This window comes from Narcine bancroftii, chromosome 7 (genome assembly GCF_036971445.1).
Source record: "Narcine bancroftii isolate sNarBan1 chromosome 7, sNarBan1.hap1, whole genome shotgun sequence".
NCBI lineage: Eukaryota > Metazoa > Chordata > Chondrichthyes > Torpediniformes > Narcinidae > Narcine > Narcine bancroftii.
This window is the reverse complement of record NC_091475.1, coordinates 201,014,422-201,032,197: the sequence shown is the minus strand read 5'-3', so window position 1 is coordinate 201,032,197 and position 17,776 is coordinate 201,014,422. Positions and strand designations below refer to the sequence as shown.

Below are 17,776 nucleotides of genomic sequence, written 5' to 3'. Positions count from 1 at the left end.
AAGTTTCTTCATCTTCTGGTGAAATGAAGCAATTTTTAGATTCTCTTCGACCATCTATAGAAGTTTTAACTGATGATGTGTGGAAGAATGGTGACAAGATGGAAAGGTTAATGCAACAGGTTGACACAAGATTTGAAATAGTGGATGGGAAAATTAAAGGAAATGAATTTGAGATTCAAAATATCAAAGACCAGATGAAGAAAGCACAAGTCGAAGCCATTGCCAAGAATGATCATTTAATGCCAAAAACAGACATTTCAGAAAATTTTAGTGGATGGAATAATATCAAGATTGTTGAACTTAAAGAAGGAACTAAAGGTGAAGATTTGAAAAAAAAATGTTTGCAATGGGGGGATACCCAATGGGGGAATCTTTGGGTCAGGCTGAATTTCAAGGAGATTTGGAGATGGTCCTGACCAATACTTGTCAGATTCCTTTGATATTCCTTTGAGAAGATATTGGAGCTGGCAGTGAAACAAGCTAATGAAAGACAATCACCTTTGATTTATAATGGAAATAAGATTTTATTTTATTTAGTGTTACAGAGTCCAGAGGACCCCAAAAACCACGAGCAACAGATATGCACCACAACACAAAGGGATACTTAAACAAAAGTAATTTTAAATTATATTTGAACAAGAAAACAGAATTAAACTTTAATTTATTACTATCAACTTTTACTTAACCTACTTAATCTACAATTCCCCCTCTAATACTAAGCGCAGGTGTGTGTAATGTGCATACAGGCTTAGAAAGGTTATTTGGATCACAGTCCAATCTCACTGGTTGCAGGCTATTCTTGTACTGTGCACAGAAGTTAGCATTAATAAAGTTCACCAGGCTTTGGTGCTTAACAGGCAAAGGGTTACCACTCAGGAGGGTTCTTGCTGGTTTTCTGAGAGAGAGAGATTCCTTTCCCAAGACATCCGCACCTGATTCCCTTCCGATCAGTCTTGCCGACGAAACTTGCCCCCTTCAGGGTTCTCCAGATGATCCTCTTTCTTTCAGGTCACCTTTCAGATAGCTAGTCTTCTCCTTTGACCAGGCAGTCTTCCAAAGTTTGCCAGCTTGTCCCTCTGGAACCAAAGTCTGTGTCTCTCCTTCTCTCTCAGCTCCCTACCTCTCTGAGAGAAAAACTGTTCTCCTCTCCCTGCAAAGATCACATGCTCTCCCAGACACGCTGCTGGATGTTGCTACTTTGTTGCTTTCTGCAAAATAGCACTCTGCAAAAGTCCTGCAAAAATTCTGTTTTAAAATGCTTGTGAGCTACCTGCTCTAACAATTTGTCACAAACCACTTCTAAGTACTCTGTCACAGCTTCCCCCTTTAAAGGAATTTTAAGTCTTGAGTTAAAATTCAGTTATAGCTAAACTGTCTTAAAAATTACTAAAGAGATAACAATACACAATATATAACATGTTATAATGCAGTAATTTAATTTTGAGAGTATTTTTATACACAATCAATTATCACATTATTTATACCCCTGATATGGTTAATTTACAGATTATATTCTTGTAATATTAAACTCCAGTTTAACAATCTTCTGTTTTTTATTCTTCATTTTATTCAAAAATACCAGAGGATTGTGGTCAGTGAATATAACAATTGGTTCATGAGAGGTACCAAGATATTCTGCAGAGCAAATATGATAGCCAACAGTTCTTTTTCAATAGTGGAATAGTTATTTTGATGAACTGAATTTTTTTGAAAAGTAGGCAACTGGATGGTCAATTTCATTATGTTTTTGCAATAAAACTGCGCCTGCTGCCCCCTCACTAACATCCACTGCTACAGAAAATGGTCTGTCAAAATCAGGAGATTTTATCACAGAGCAATAGCATAGCATCTCCTTTAAATTTTCAAAAGCTGCCTGACAACCTTTAGTCCACACAAATTTCTCCCCTTTCTTCAAAAGATTATTTAAAGGAAGAGCAACCTCAGCAAAACTTCTGGAAAATTTCCTATAATATCTTACCTTTCCTAAAAACCTTCTCACTGCTTTCTTGCCATTGGGAGTAGGAAACTCAGAAACTGCATTCACCTTAGCTTGAATAGGTGCAACTTAACCCAAGTATGTTACCGTGGCATTTGCAAATTGACTTTTTGTTAAATTAACAGTTAAGTTTGCTAGAGAGACAGACAGACAGACAGACAGAGACAGAGATCAATTCCACAGTGTTACAGCCAGCAGAGGCAGCTGGGACTGGAACAGGAGAGTTGGCAAGCTTGTGGAAAGCCCCATTTGGAATACAGCCTGGTCAAAGCCCTTGTGGTTCATGCAAGCAGAGAGGACTGGCTGTCTAATGTTTCACTTGGAATAAGGGAAACAAAAAGGAACTCTGTGGTGACCTGAAAGAAAGAGGTTATCATCTGGAGAAGCCTGAAGGGGCAGGTTTCATCAGTAAGACACTGAGGTGACTGATGGAAGTACCTCAGTTGTGGATGTCGTGGAACAACAAATCTCTCTCTGAAAATCGACCAGAACCTTCCTGAACAGTAACCATTTACCTTTCAAGCACCAAAGCCTGGTGAACTTTATAAATGTTAAATTCTGTGCACAGAATAAGAATTGCCTGCAACCAATAAAGTTGGAGGAATGAGAAGTGAGATTGGACTGTGAACCAAATAACTTTTCTGAACTTACACACACATTAGAAAGGCGTTGAGTTAGGTTAAGTACGTTAGTGATAAAGTTTGATTCTGTTTTAATGTTTAAAGATAATTAAAAGCAACTTTTGTTTAAGTAACCCTTTGTCTTGGTGAATATCTATTGCTGCTGGGATTTGGGGTCCTGTGGGCTCGTAATAATAGTAAATTGTGTGCAGCGACCAACAACTTCAGATGGGAAGGAGGTAGATATTTGTAGAACAGTAATATCTATTTTTTATCTTTTTCAATAAGCCATTTTACATTTGTTTAAATGTGTAATATAATTTTTTGTCTGTTAAAGTACTTTGTATATACTAGGTTTTTTCTGCCTAGAATTACTACACCTGTATCTTCCTTTTTACGAGCTTACTCCGTTTAATGGCGCTTACTTGTTTATCATTATTGTAACTTAAATAAAAATATTGAAATTGACATCCTCTCACCCTCTGAAGATGATGTTGTTCAATGGTTCATTTACTGATCCAGTCAAAATCTACTTGTGAGACTTGAGGTCAGTTGACGGTTCTATCTGGTTCGTCCTAACACGGATCAATTCCACCTGTCGTCACGATAAACAATATAGTTCAGTTATCGACTATAATGCCTTGCAAGATAATATAGATTGGTTATTGACTGTAATGGCTGGAATGTTGCACAGGACCATAAGGGAGTTAAAAATAAAATGGTAATGGTGAAGTAAAACTGAGCATATTTGAACAACACCTCAGAGTGTTGACTTTATTTGACCTTGAGATTCAACATTGGTGATGAGGATGAACTGAGATTCTTGATATTTAGAATTGAAGCCACAGGAATTAAAGGTTTGTCTCCATTCAACTCGACTGGAGAAGGAAGCATAGTTAGTGCTTGCTGGGTGGCTTGGTACCAAGATTTCGATTAATATGGCGACAGTTTGGGACTGTTTGTCGATGGGGCAATGCCAGCGGAACCCACATGGAGGAGGTCTCTACTCTTGTATACTGCTGGGGTTACAGTGGGGGAGATTATTCAAGACGCTGGCCAACATGGTGAACAAAGCTGATTATAACAGGGCTGTTGATGCCTTGAAAAAGCATTTTGTCTTGGAATCTAAGATTGCCACATTCCAACACCATGTCTTTTAACAGATCAAACAGAGGGACATGGAAAGCATTGCTCAATTGGTCACATGACTCAGGAAGGTGGCCAAAGGTTGCAATTATGGAGCAGATCAGATGGTAGAAAGTTGTACATCAATTCACTTGAGACACAAATTGTTGGAGAAAGATGCAACTCTCACACTGGCAAAAACATTGACAATGGAAACTCAGTTTGAGACTAAGAAATTGGACAGTCCCCCAGCTGAACGTGATGACGCAGTTTCTGGTCAAGTTCATAAGATATTTACTGCCACAAGCAAAGGACAGGAACATGGTAAGCACACCAGTTATTTAGAATGTGATCGTGAATGTTACCGATGTGGCAATATCGGACATTTTGGCAAGGATTTGTGCTGCCCGGCCAGGGATCAAGTGTGCAGAAGCTCTGGTAGAAAGGGTAATTTTGCCAAGATATGCAGAGCCCCACCCCAGAAAAGAGTTGAACCTGGACATACCAATAAATGTAGAGGAAGAAGGGGGATGAGAGACGGACATAGGCCGATGGGTGAACAAAATGTAATTCATGTTGAAAAGGGCTCACGTGAATGTGAATATATACGTGATGATGTTCGGAAAAACAAACCAAGATAAGATATGCTTTTGCCATTAACAATAAATATGTAAATGCAAAGGTGCCAGTAGTGAGTGAAGGTGCAAAGGTTGACATCACGGTGGACAGTGGGACTGACACCAACATCATAGACAGAGAATTGTGGGAGGAACGGAAAATAAAAAGATAAAATGTGCAACCAGCAGATGTGCGAAAAAGTTGTTTCCATACACCTCATCGAAGCCGCTTTCATCAATTCGATGCTTTACAGCAGAGAAGCAGGTGGATGTCCAGAGTAATCTTACACCACCTACCACGATGGCAGAGTTTGTTGTCATAGAGGAACGAAGGGAACCTCTACTGAGTAGGGAGATGGTGCAGGCAATGGGAATATTACGTATAGGCCTGGATGTGAACTCAGTTCAATCCTATATTGATCAGAAGGAGGAATGCCAGTCAGTTTTTGAAGGATTTGGAAAACTAAGGAGCAGGCAGCTCAAACTGAAAATAGGTCCAGACGTCAGGCCAGTAGCACAACCCTTGAAAAGGACACCGTTTGGCCTGAGGGAGGAAGTAGAAGGAAAAATACATGAACTTATCCAACAAGACATAATTGGACCACTGGTGGAACCAACACCTTGGGTCAGCCCAGTCGTTATAGTCCTGAAACCCAATGGAGAGATCAGACTATGTATTGCTATGAGGAGAGCAAACAAAGCAGTAGTGAGGGAAAGGCATCCCATTCCTACAGTGGATGAAGTCCTACAGGAACTATCGACAAGCAAAGTCTTCTCGAAGCTGGATTTGAAATGGGGTTTCCACCAGTGAGAACTAGAGCCAGAGTCCAGAAAAATCACTACATTCATCACACATTGTGGATTGTTTAAATACAAGAGGCTACTCTTTGGTGTAAATGCTGCTCCAGAGATCTATCAACACAAAATCCACAAAGTGATCCAAGGAGTTCCAGGCACAGCTAACATCTCACATGATGACATTGTTCATAATGCCACAAATGAGGAACATGATGAAAGACTTAGACAGACATTAGCCCAGTTGAGAGATTCTGGATTGACAGTGAATGCAGACAAATGTTTGCTGGGTGTATCCGAGATGGTATTCATGGGTCACAAGCTGACTTGTGGAGGCATGAATCCAACTGTAAAATATAAAGTGTTCACAATCACTACTCTGGAGACGAAGTCTTGGAGAACAGGTTCAGCTTGCACTCCCCAGTGGGAGCGTGAGTGCAGTTCCCCTAGTATCTGCTGAGTGATTTCTTAATTTAACAATTGTCTTCCATCGGGGAGCCACCATTTACCATCTTCCGTCTTCTTTGCTCCCATCTTTTCCATTGTTCTTCTTCAGGGAGGGAAAAGATAGGACCTTCTTCAGCCTTTCTCTGAGAGGTATCAGAGTCATCGTGTGCCTGCACTGTTCCTGATCGTGCCGCTTGTTGGGCCAGTTCATCCGCCATCTGATTTCCTCACGCTTCTGATGAGTTCCCCTTCTGATGTCCTGGTACATGTACTATGGCAGTTCTTTCTGGTTTGATTAATGCTTCCAAAGTTTTTTCAATTAGTTGCTCATGAGCTAGTTCTTTTCCTCGTGCTGTTATCATCCCCCGTTCTTTCCAAATTTTCCCAAATGTGTGTACCACTCCAAACGCATATTTTGAATCTGTATATATGGTAACTTCCTGCCCTTCCAACAGGTCCAGGGCTCTCATTAGGGCATACAACTCACAGGACTGAGCGGAACAGCTGCCGGGCAGATGCCCAATTTCCACTTCGGTTCCGGTAACTCCATCAACGATAGCATATCCGCTGTATCTCTTTCCATCTATACAGCTCGACGATCAATCTATGAACCACCGTTGTCCTTCTGAGAGGGGCTCCTCTTCTAAATCATCTCGACTTTTCGTTTGCAGCTCGACCACCTTGCTACAGTCATGCACTGAGTCCTCTGGTCCTTTATCTTCACCTGACGAGTACAGGAACTGTGAAGGGTTAAGACTTTTAGCCATACAAATAATTAAGATTTTTCCATTAAGATTGCCTCATACTTTAAAATTCTCGAGTCTGTCAACCATCTGTGAGACTTCTGAGGGAAAATGGTTCTGACAGACTCCCTCCAAAGATAAATTTTTGGCTTTCTTCCACTAACACTGCCATGGCTGCTACTGCCTGAATACATTCCGGCCACTCTCGTGATACTGGGTCCAACATTTTTGAGAGGAATGCCACAGGTTGCCTTTTGCATCCTCTTTTCTGAGCTATCACTCCCAAAGCTATCCCTTTTTCCATATTTACAAACAAATGGAAAGGCTGATTAATATCAGGCAAAGCCAGGACCGGAGCATTAATCAAGTCTTTCTTCAAGCAATTCAATTCCTGCTATTCCTCTAAGTTCCACTCCACATTTTCTTTTTCACTTCCCAGTTTTTCATCTAAGAATCGGACTTTCTGTGCGTATCTATTTATCCACAGTCAGCAATACCCGATTAATTCAAGGAACTTCCTTATCTCCTTCTGATTTTTAGGTATAGGCAGACCGGTGATACCAGCAATTCGTTCAGGTCCAATTCTCTTTTCCCTTGACTAATCAAGTGTCCCAAATACCTTACTTCCTGTTCCACGAATTGCAGTTTGTTCTTAGAAACTCTTAACCCTTTCTCTCCCAAGAAGTTTAGCAACTCAATAGTGGATTCACAAATTTCATTTTCCTTTGTTCCTGAAATCAACAGGTCATCTAAATACTGTATTAACTGTGTTCCTGTAGTGCTTGGGTGTTCTTCTAATACTTGTCCAAATAGATTGGGAGACTCTGTAAGCACTTGGGGGAGGACTGTCCATCAATACTGCTGTTTTCTTCCCGAGTGAGGGTCCTCCCACTCGAATGCAAACAAGTCCTGACTATTCTCATCCAAGGGGCAACTCCAAAAAGCATCTTTCAAATCTACAACACTAAACCACTCGTGTTCCGGGGGAATTCGATTCAATATGTTATAGGGGTTTGGGACTACTGGATGTTGTATCTGAACAATCTTATTTAATTCTCGTAGATCCTGGACCAAGCAGAAAGTTCCATCCGTTTTCAATACAGGGAGGACAGGGGTATTATAAGGGGACATGCAACTTTCTAGCATTCATCTTGCAGCAAATTTTCAATAACCAGCTGAAGGCCTCTTCATCCTTTTACCGAAATGGGATACTGTTTCACCCGTACTGGCTGGAACCCCCTCCTTTAGGGTTATTTTGAGTGGAGTTATTTGCAGTCCTCCCCTTTTTCCCTCTCTGGCCCAGATACAGTCCCCAATGTCTTGGATATCCTCTTCCCTCAACGGGTACAATTTCACCATTATACGTCCTTCCATTGGAGCGGTACCGACTCCTAGTCTAATTTGCAGATCTCGTCCCATCAGATTCACCCCAGCTTGAGGAACCAGAATCAGGTTTTCAATTGCCTCCCTGTCTTGATACTTCACACAGACCCCCTTGATCAGAGGGGTCTTCATGACTCTCCCCCCTACTCCCGATACCTTTAATTGTGGACTAGTAAATCTAACTCCCTCTGGTATAACATTTAATGATGATCTAGTGGCCTCTGTGTCCACCAGGAAAACGGCATCCCCTTTGTTGGGTCCCACCTGGAAGAAACCCCTGATACCTTTAATCCTCCCCAAAAGTCATCAGAGGGATGTCATCCATTTCCCTCTTTAATTCGAGACATTCCTGTTTGAAATGTCCCACTTTCCCACAATAGTAACCCCCTGCCTGCTGGGGTTACCCAAAACTCAAGTACATCAACATAACAACCGGAACATTTCCATCACTCAATTTCTCTATCAGAGGCGTCCCTCTGGTGGAGTCTAATCTCCTGGATAGAAGGTATAAGGTTCGTTGAGGAGGACTCATGTTGAACTAAACCTTTGGGGTCCCAATCTTGATAACCCTTTAGATACTTTATCTGCTGCCTCATTAAGTTAAGGAATCACATCTTTATCATGGGTATGTGCTCAACTTTAAATTGCAAACAAATTGGTAGCTTGTGTGGCCCCTTTAAGTGAATTCTTGGCTGTCTTCGTTCTCTTCTCTGTAGTATTCTGCACAAACTGGCTGCATTATCTCTTCTTCTGGGCTTCCTGCCAATTTCCCTGGCTGGTAGAGCGATATCTTATGTTTTTATGCTGAGTTCTCTCTGTCCTCACTGAGAACAGCTTAATTCTTAAACTGTGAAAATACAGACAAATGTGTTTTAACAAAAGCTTCTAGAATTTTCCACAGACTTTAAATCTTAACTTCTTTGTTACAGTGGCCGGATGATATATCATGGCTCTGGGTTCGAGTACTAATAGTATCTGAAAATACTTTGGGTACTGCTGGCTAGGGGTCTAGATACAGGCAGATGATGTGCTAGTGGTGGTCCTTAGGGGGTCCCGAGGAGTACTCGGGGTCACGCGCCTCTCCCTCCTCCATCAGCCTTAGGGCTTCCATTTGACTACGTAGTCTTTGTTTATCCTCCTGCCTACCCTTTGCTTTTTTCCTTTCCTGATTTTTCCTTTCTATGTGCACATTCTTCCTGGAGGACATCCATAGGTTTACTGTCCCCCCCAACTCTGCCAGTTTTACAGCATTAGTTTGGCAACCTGCAAGCCTATCTCTTTTCTTTCTTGTGCTAACAGGCACCACTTTCCAATGAACTCTTTAATGAATTCATCATCCCAAGTACCCCCCAACAGCCAGCCTTCTCTCCTTAGTCTTTTATTTAATGTCTCAGAAACTTTTCGAATTATATTTTTAACCTCCAGATAGTTGTATCTACACAATTCCCGATTGTATCTCAGGTTCCCAAAACCTGAGCTCCCCGAGCACACACATACACACAAACACACTAACGGTCCCTGACCAAACTAGTTCCCTGAACTCTTAACTGAGCTCCCTGAGCCCTTATTCAACCACGGTCCTGGACCGCCGAATTCCCTGAAATCTCCCCAGAGATGTTTCTTGGTCTCCGACCCGACCCTTTTACAGGCCTGTTTCCTAACATCTGCCCCTTCTCTTTTTCTCATGTTTTTCCTGCCTGTCCTGTCTCCTCCAGCTCTGAGGCATAGGCCTCTACCCCTCCATCGGACTCTCTCACCTGTTGGTGTTCCTCAGGAGGGATATCACCAGCATCTTGCTGATTCTCCCCTCCCCTCTGACTGTCATACGGTGGGGGCAGGTGCTTAAAAGGATCCCAGGGAGGTACATCTTCCTCCTCATTTTTTTTACAGCAAACTTAAACAATTTGGTCACTCGGATCCAACATGCTGCATTATCTGACTCCTCAAGGTCTGGAGAACTTCTTTCATTTACGAATATATTTAATTTCTGACATATCCAATCTTCATCTGACCCCAGTCAGGGCCACCAAACCGAAGACCCCAGAATAGGAGTCCGAGGCCATTTGTAATAACAAAACTTTATCATAGTTTCCTTAGTCTTTCCCTGGGTCCTTCCCTGACCCCAGTTTCCTAACATCCGCCCCAATGGTCTATCGGGTGGAATGTCAATCCCGGGACCCCCACTCTGGAGTCCTTTCTTCTTTCGGGTACTCTTATTAACCATATCCCTGTCAGATCACTCACTCCTGACAGAATCCCGGTCGTCTGAGTAGTATTTAATAGTCAATTTTTCTTACCCGGGTCTCATGCACGAGAGTTGCCCCAACCGAACTTCTCTTCCTACCAGAGTCCCTTCTTCTGTTCCACCCCCTCTACTGGAGCTTCCCTAGGTCCTGTTCTCCAGAGACACCTGTCTGGATATCACTCGCTCAAACCGTTGACAGCAAGCAAGGAAATCAGAGACCACTGAAATAAGTGGGGTGCACCTTCTCGTTCTTCGATAGCCAGTCACAAAGCAGTGGGAGTTGAGGATCCCGGATGAGCCCCCCAAGCTTGTGAAATATAAAGTGTTCACAATCACTACCCTGGAGACAAAGTCTTGAAGAACATGTTCAGCTTTATTTCGAGTCTGCAGAGTTGGGTGTCCCTGGTCTGGAGACACACCGGAGGTTCAGAATCATCACTCTTTTGTACAGTCCCGCGCTCAACATCACCCCACCTTCATTGACCTTCTTGCAATCAGAATCCCAATACATTACAACATTCTCCTTCTCCCTTCCATCAATACAGTTATCACTCAGTTCCTCCCTCTTCATACATCGCATGTTATGTTAATTAGTTCATTCCCTCCTTAGGGGTGTCTAAATTAATATTCATGTCTCTATAAAGCAAGCGCAGTACTAGCTATAGACTACCTTAGGTCTCTGTACCAGCGTGAACCAGATCCTTGCATCCTTGGGAATCCTGATAAGAAGAGGTCTACTAGCTAGTATTGTCTGTTTTCAAGCTCTCATCTACATTCTTTGCATTTCATCCCTTTTCACAGAATGGTGCGAGTTTAATCATCTTCAACCATATTTCACACAACTGAAGATAAAATCAAGGCAGTTGCAGAGGTTCGAGAACCAAGGAATGCGACAGAATTGAGGAGCTTACTGGGCCTAGTAAACTTTTGTGCAAGGTTCATACTAAATCTAGCGACTATTGCAGAACCACTGAGGAGGACAACACAGTAAAGTGCTCACTTTGTGTTCGGACCCGACCAAAGGAAGGCATTTCAGAAATTGAAAAGAAGCCTGATGAGTGCACATACATTGGGACATTTTGATCCAAAGGCTCAGACATGAGTCATAGCTGATGCTAACCCAGGGAGATCGAGGAGGATTCATGCGTGGACCCAGAACTGATGGACATTAGGAATCGGATCAACAGCAGTGACTGGAACAAAACCTATGTGGCCATCAGAGATGAACGGTGCACAATTGGAAGACATGTACTCAGGAGAAACTGATTCCACAGATATTGAGAGGGAGGATGGTAGCACTGACTCACAAGGGACATTTGGGAGTTGTGGGGACAAAGTAAAGCCTCCATTCAAAGGTATGGTGGCCAAGAAAGGAAAAAGATGTGGAAAAATATGTGAGATCATGTCATGGGGTCAGGTGATAAGTAGACTTAACCCACCTGAAACAATATAAAACACACTGCTACCAGCAGGACCATGGGAGGATATTGCAGTAGACCTCTTGGGCCCATTCCCAATGGTATACTTGATTTTGGTGGTTGTCGATATTACAGCAGATATTATGAGTATGTCATAATGAAATCAACGAAAGCAGAAAAGACTATCACTGCACTGAGGGAGATCTTCGCCAGCCATGGCAGACAATGGACCTCAATTCATATCAGAGATATTCCGAGAATTCTTGAGAACCATTGGTGTACGCCTCAACAAGGTTACACCAAAATGACCAGAGGCCAATGGAGAAGATGAATGTCAGAATCAGTCACTGGAGAAAAGAATGAGAATCACTCAAGCAGAAGGCAAGGACTGGAAAGAAGCTCTTTTGGCCTACATAACAGCATTCAGAGTGACACCACATAGTACCACAGGAAAAGTCCAGCATAACTCTTGTCCGGAAGAAATATCAGAACCAAAATACCACTGGTTATTGACGTAGTGAATGACCAGGAAGTGGAAGACCACGATGCTGAAGGAAAAGGGGCAACAAAACTGTATGTGGACATGAAAAGGAATGCCAGATCTTCAGATGTAATACCAAGGGATGAGGTACTGGTGAGGGAAGAAAGTCAGAATAAAATGGACACACTATTTATTCCCCAACCATATATTGGGGTGTCCAGAGAAGGAAATATGGTGACAGTCCAGTCACCAGAAGGTGTTACTTATGACAGAAACACATCACATGTGAAAAAGTATTATCATCGCAACGCTCCAATGATGTTCACACCAGACGAAACTGCGAGAGAGCAGAGCCAAAATGACCCGCTTGATGGACCTGGAATGTATCAGCTGGAAAGAGAAACTACTGGAAACCAGCATCAAGGTGGTAGACAAATTGGGCAGGACATCGCGGTCCAGAAGCGGGCCAGGAGAGAGAACGGAACGTCAGCGATGAACCACCTAAGAGATTTCAAGACTTTATGATGTAATAGCGTGGAGATCTTTGTATTTTATGGTTTGGAAATCTGTTTTATAAATCATCCAGGAAAATATGTAATTTGGAAATTGAAGTTGAGACTGGTATGGAAAGTAATCAGTATCGATAGAAGACTCTTTTAAAAGTAGTTTTGTGACGCTCTGAGGAGTTGAAGTAAATCACTGCCACCACATCGCTGATCGTTAACGACTGCTTTTATTCAAATTCAGCGCACCCTTTTAAGGGTAGCATGAGCTCAGTCACCTGGTGCTTTGTGACGTAATTGTACTGACCATAACCGCGCCAGCAGTGCGAATATAAGACAGCTTTAATAAACTAATATGTACACTAAGAGGTCTTGTCTCTCTGCAAGACAAACCTGGAAGGCTAGACTGCAGCTCTGGACTGCTTTATAGACAAGGTCACCGGGATGAGCCCTGGTGAACTAGTGGTGCAATTACATATCTCCACAGTCATAATCGCTGCCCAGGGCTGGAAGGGATGCTGGAGTCAAGAAGAAACTCCTGATGACACCATCTCCTAATGGCTGCCCCACCACATAGCGATACAGGCAGGGCCAGTTCACCATTAGGCTGTGGGCCACCATAGTTTAAGCATTATTCATTCATTTGATGATCCTTTTATTTGACAAAGGGAGGGATGTCGCAGTGATAAATGATATAGTTTGATTATCGACTATAATGCCTTGCAGGATAATATAGATTGGTTATCGACTGAAATGGCTGGCATGTTGCACAGGACCAGGAGGGAGTTAAAAAAAACCCAGAATTGATAGAATAAAACTTGAGCATATTTGAACTCAACAAAGAGCACTGACTTTATTTGACCTCAGGATTCCACACCACCCATGAAAAAAAAGCACATGCAAATGCTGGAGAAACTCATCAGGTCAAACAGTGCCTTGATGGAGCAAAGGTGCACATCAGCATCGTGCACCTTTGCTCCATCAAGGCACTGTTTGACCTGCTGAGTTTCTCCAGCATGTACCTTTGCTCCATCAAGGCACTGTTTGACCTGCTGAGTTTCTCCAGCATGCACCTTTGCTCCATCAAGGCACTGTTTGACCTGCTGAGTTTCTCCAGCATGCACCTTTGCTCCATCAAGGCACTGTTTGACCTGTTGAGTTTCTCCAGCATGCACCTTTGCTCCATCAAGGCACTGTTTGACCTGATGAGTTTCTCCAGCATGCACCTTTGCTCCATCAAGGCACTGTTTGACCTGTTGAGTTTCTCCAGCATGCACCTTTGCTCCATCAAGGCACTGTTTGACCTGCTGAGTTTCGCCAGCATGTACCTTTGCTCCATCAAGGCACTGTTTGACCTGCTGAGTTTCTCCAGCATGCACCTTTGCTCCATCAAGGCACTGTTTGACCTGCTGAGTTTCTCCAGCATGCACCTTTGCTCCATCAAGGCACTGTTTGACCTGCTGAGTTTCTCCAGCATGCACCTTTGCTCCATCAAGGCACTGTTTGACCTGCTGAGTTTCTCCAGCATGCACCTTTGCTCCATCAAGGCACTGTTTGACCTGCTGAGTTTCTCCAGCATGCACCTTTGCTCCATCAAGGCACTGTTTGACCTGCTGAGTTTCGCCAGCATGCACCTTTGCTCCATCAAGGCACTGTTTGACCTGATGAGTTTCTCCAGCATGCACCTTTGCTCCATCAAGGCACTGTTTGACCTGTTTAGTTTCTCCAGCATGCACCTTTGCTCCATCAAGGCACTGTTTGACCTGATGAGTTTCTCCAGCATGCACCTTTGCTCCATCAAGGCACTGTTTGACCTGCTGAGTTTCGCCAGCATGTACCTTTGCTCCATCAAGGCACTGTTTGACCTGCTGAGTTTCTCCAGCATGCACCTTTGCTCCATCAAGGCACTGTTTGACCTGCTGAGTTTCTCCAGCATGTACCTTTGCTCCATCAAGGCACTGTTTGACCTGCTGAGTTTCTCCAGCATGCACCTTTGCTCCATCAAGGCACTGTTTGACCTGCTGAGTTTCTCCAGCATGCACCTTTGCTCCATCAAGGCACTGTTTGACCTGCTGAGTTTCTCCAGCATTTGCGTGTGTTATTTTTTTCTCACTGGTGTCAACAGAATCCTGTGTTTTACATCCCCCCGCCCCCAATCCCACCCATGAGAAGGGACGAGACCTAAAGTGCGATTGCACTCCCAATTCCCAATAGTTAGTACTCCGCGCCGCGACCAACTGAGACTCTCTGAAGCCCAGCCTCGGTGCTTCTCTCGAGGGAGGGGCCGGCTGATAGAAAGAAATGTAGGAGGGGGTCCACTCCCAACTCAGAGATCGGGAACAGCCCGCAGCGCTCCGGACCTGTGGCTCGAAGCCTCTGCCCAGGCGAAGCCAGCTCGGTAAGTGAAAGACGACTGATTTGAAATGACTCAGCTTGGTCTCCTCCTTTAACTTCTCTCCACTGCTTTGGTCGAGAGGACGGGGCATTCTCCCCATACCTTTCACCATTGCCCTTCCAAGCAGACTCGTTGCCGCGGATTCTGGTCACCGTCGCCAAGAGCGGGTTGTCAACCACTGCCGCTGGCAGGGAAACCGAAATCGAAGTCGGCTCCACGGGTCGGAGCCCCTTTCACACTGCCGATTCCGTGTGGGTGCAACCGGGCAATTTATTGAAAGATTGGAGTCCCGCGTTATCGTTGGAAACTAGATTCAACTCGGACAGGTCAGAAAGAAAGTTATTTGTTTTCTAGGATGATGTTAATGAAATAATAAAATAAAATACCCAACGATCCAAAAAAAAAATTCTATCGAGTTATATAAATGATAAAGACAGTTAAAATTGGATAGCTTGACGATTGCTTTAGCTGGCACAAAAAAAAATTGGAAAATGGAAATGGCTTTGGAAATACAGCGCTGGTAGATAGAAATAGGTCCATTAGGAAAACTTACCGATTGTTTAAGAAATAATTTTGGACAATTTCAACAAATTTGGAAGCTTAGAGGTGATCACCAAATTCAAACCTCCAACTCTTAAAGGGATAGTATATGTTACCGAAGAAAACAATGAAAATTGGAGAATAATTAGATGACATCCTTTCTTTCTTTTCTCCTCTTTGGGTTGAATTCTAGGGGAGGAGAAGGGGAGGGAACGAAATAGAAAATGTCACTCTCTCTCTCTATATATGAATTTATGTATGAATAATCTAAAGTTTTGAATTATTGTGGATTTATGTGACAGATTATGTTTTATATTATGTATAGATGTGTTTTTTGGAGGAGATAGACTGCAGGGATTTTAGTTAGGTCACAAACAGATAGGAACACTTCAAAACAGATCTCCTTTTAAAATGCAAGAGTCATGCCTACAAGTCTGCCCTGGGCAGACTCCTGGGCTGGAGATTTTCACAACGGGGTGCAAATGGAAGGGCCCATCTCAGGAGACGGATAAGATCTCTCATGAATTGATTTTGGGAGGCAGCACGCTGTTTTGGTGGAGTTTGCTGTTTTAGGAGGGGTTTTGCAAGCAGAGAGAGTCAAACAGGTTTTTTTTTTCTCGAAGTAGGACATTTCAGAGAGCCCAAAAGTTGAGATGTAAAAGTTGAGAAACTCCGCCAAAACGCCTAATCATCTACCTTTCTGGATGTGCGGAGGCGGTCTCCGAGCCGCATATTCCAACCCCTCTCTGAGAAGAATAATCTCCGTAGCGCAGCCCTCTGCCGATCAATCGGAATATACAGTCCTGCTAAGCAGCTGTTTAGGGACAGGCTGATGATGCCGTCAGTCCACCACCCATCTCCCCTCCCACCCTCTCCCTCCAAGTCAGGTGGGGAGCCCTCTGGGCAATCAGGGCCATTGGGGCAGCAGGGGCTGTCAGCAGGGGACAGCAGAGTCCGTCGGGGCAACAAGGACTGTTGAGGCAGCAGGAGCTGTCAGCAGGGACTGTTGGGACAGCAAGGAGTGTTGGGGTAGTGGGAAGTGTCAGTGGGGACTGTCGGGGCAGTGGGAGCTGTCAGTGGAGACCATTGGGGCAGCAGGGACCATTGGGGCAGCGGGGGGAGTCAGGGCAGCGGGGGGAGTCAGGGCAGCAGGGACTGTTGGGGCAGCGAGAGCTATCAGTGGGAGTTGGTGGGGCAGTGTGGACCATCAGGGCAGTCAGGACAGCAGGGACTAGCGGGACACCAGGGTCCATCAGAGTGCAGCTGGTGCGGGCTGGGATAGCCACACTGGGCCACTTTGGCCTTCGTGGCCACTCTATGTGGCTCAAAACATGGCAGAACAATGGCCGTCTTCCCTACCTATAATCCTCCATGCAACTGCAACTGTTCTGGGTGCCATAGAGTGGTTTCAGCTGCATGGGGTATAATGGGTAGGGAAGACAGCCATTGCTCTGCCATGTATTGATGTCGGGTGGCACTACAGCACCAGTTGCCCCACCTCCGTCAGATCTGGAGGGTGCTACGCAGTGCCTTTGGATATGAATGGGATGCTGGAGCAGTCTTTTAGAGCTGCTGTCTGAAAGATAAGTTCCCATTTTTCCATCTGGTCCAAAGCCGGTCTCAAGGCGGAGGCCCAACATGAAATGGCCTAGTGTAACACAGAGAGAGAGAGAGAGAGAGAGAGACAGCTGGTTTTCTGCAGTGGCTTTTGGAAGCTTGTTTGAAACCCCATTTTGAAGATGGTTGTGAGTTCTGAGTTCAGCTTGTGCAAAGGCCTTCTGGTCCTTACAAAAGGAAATGACCAGCTGTATAATGTTTCACTTGAGATAAGGGAAACAGAAAAGGAACTCTGTAGTGACCTGAAGGAAAGAGGTTATCATCTTGACAACCCTGATGATTGTCTTGTCTTCGGCAAGACAATGAAATGCTGTTCGGAAGAAATCAGTTTGTGTGTGTCCAATGAGCAACAAATCTCTCTCTGAAAACTGACAAGAACCTTCCTGAGCAGTAACCATTTACCTTTCAACCACCAAAGCCTGGTGAAGATTCATAAATATAAAAATCTGTGCACAGTATAAGAATTGCCTGATACCGGTGAACTTGGAGGAATGAGAAGTGATATGGGACTGTGAAGCTAAGAACTTTTCAGAATTCATACACACATTACATACATGTGTGCTTAGAATTAGAAGGGGTTAAGCTCGGTTAAGTTAATAGTGATAAGTTAAAGTTTTATCCTGTTTTTAGGTTTAAAGAAAATTAAAACTAACTTTTGTTTAAGTAACCATTTATCTTGGTGAATTTCTAGACCCCGTAATCATGCAGTGTGAAGCATCAGCCTTTCACATTGCCAACCCACCTAGGAAGGAGCCTTCTATAATTATCTGTATTAGGAGTGTAAATATTCATAACAATTCAAGATTCTGAAAAATTTGACAATTTACTAATACATATTTACCAAAAGGGTC

The 17,776-nt window shown here is 43.7% G+C and overlaps 1 protein-coding gene and 1 long non-coding RNA gene across 5 annotated transcripts in view; one reads left to right on the top strand and one right to left on the bottom strand.

Moving 5' to 3' along the window:
* LOC138739610 (uncharacterized) overlaps positions 1-16,085 on the bottom strand; it is a 132,068-nt gene extending 115,983 nt beyond the window's left edge. Inside the window, exons 1-2 of the long non-coding RNA XR_011342339.1 lie at positions 16,005-16,085; positions 3,096-3,211 (exon numbers count right to left, since the gene is read on the bottom strand). This is a non-coding gene — a long non-coding RNA (uncharacterized lncRNA). The remainder of the gene's footprint in view (positions 1-3,095; positions 3,212-16,004) is intronic.
* LOC138739609 (interleukin-5 receptor subunit alpha-like) overlaps positions 14,550-17,776 on the top strand; it is a 68,989-nt gene continuing 65,762 nt past the window's right edge. Inside the window, exons 1-2 of one of the 4 annotated variants that reach the window (XM_069891999.1) lie at positions 14,554-14,771; positions 14,896-15,094. The gene's annotated coding sequence lies outside the window, so the exon portion shown is untranslated. Of the gene's footprint in view, positions 15,095-17,776 lie in introns of all 4 variants that reach the window. The other 3 variants (XM_069892000.1, XM_069891998.1, XM_069891997.1) reach the window with 3 other exon arrangements.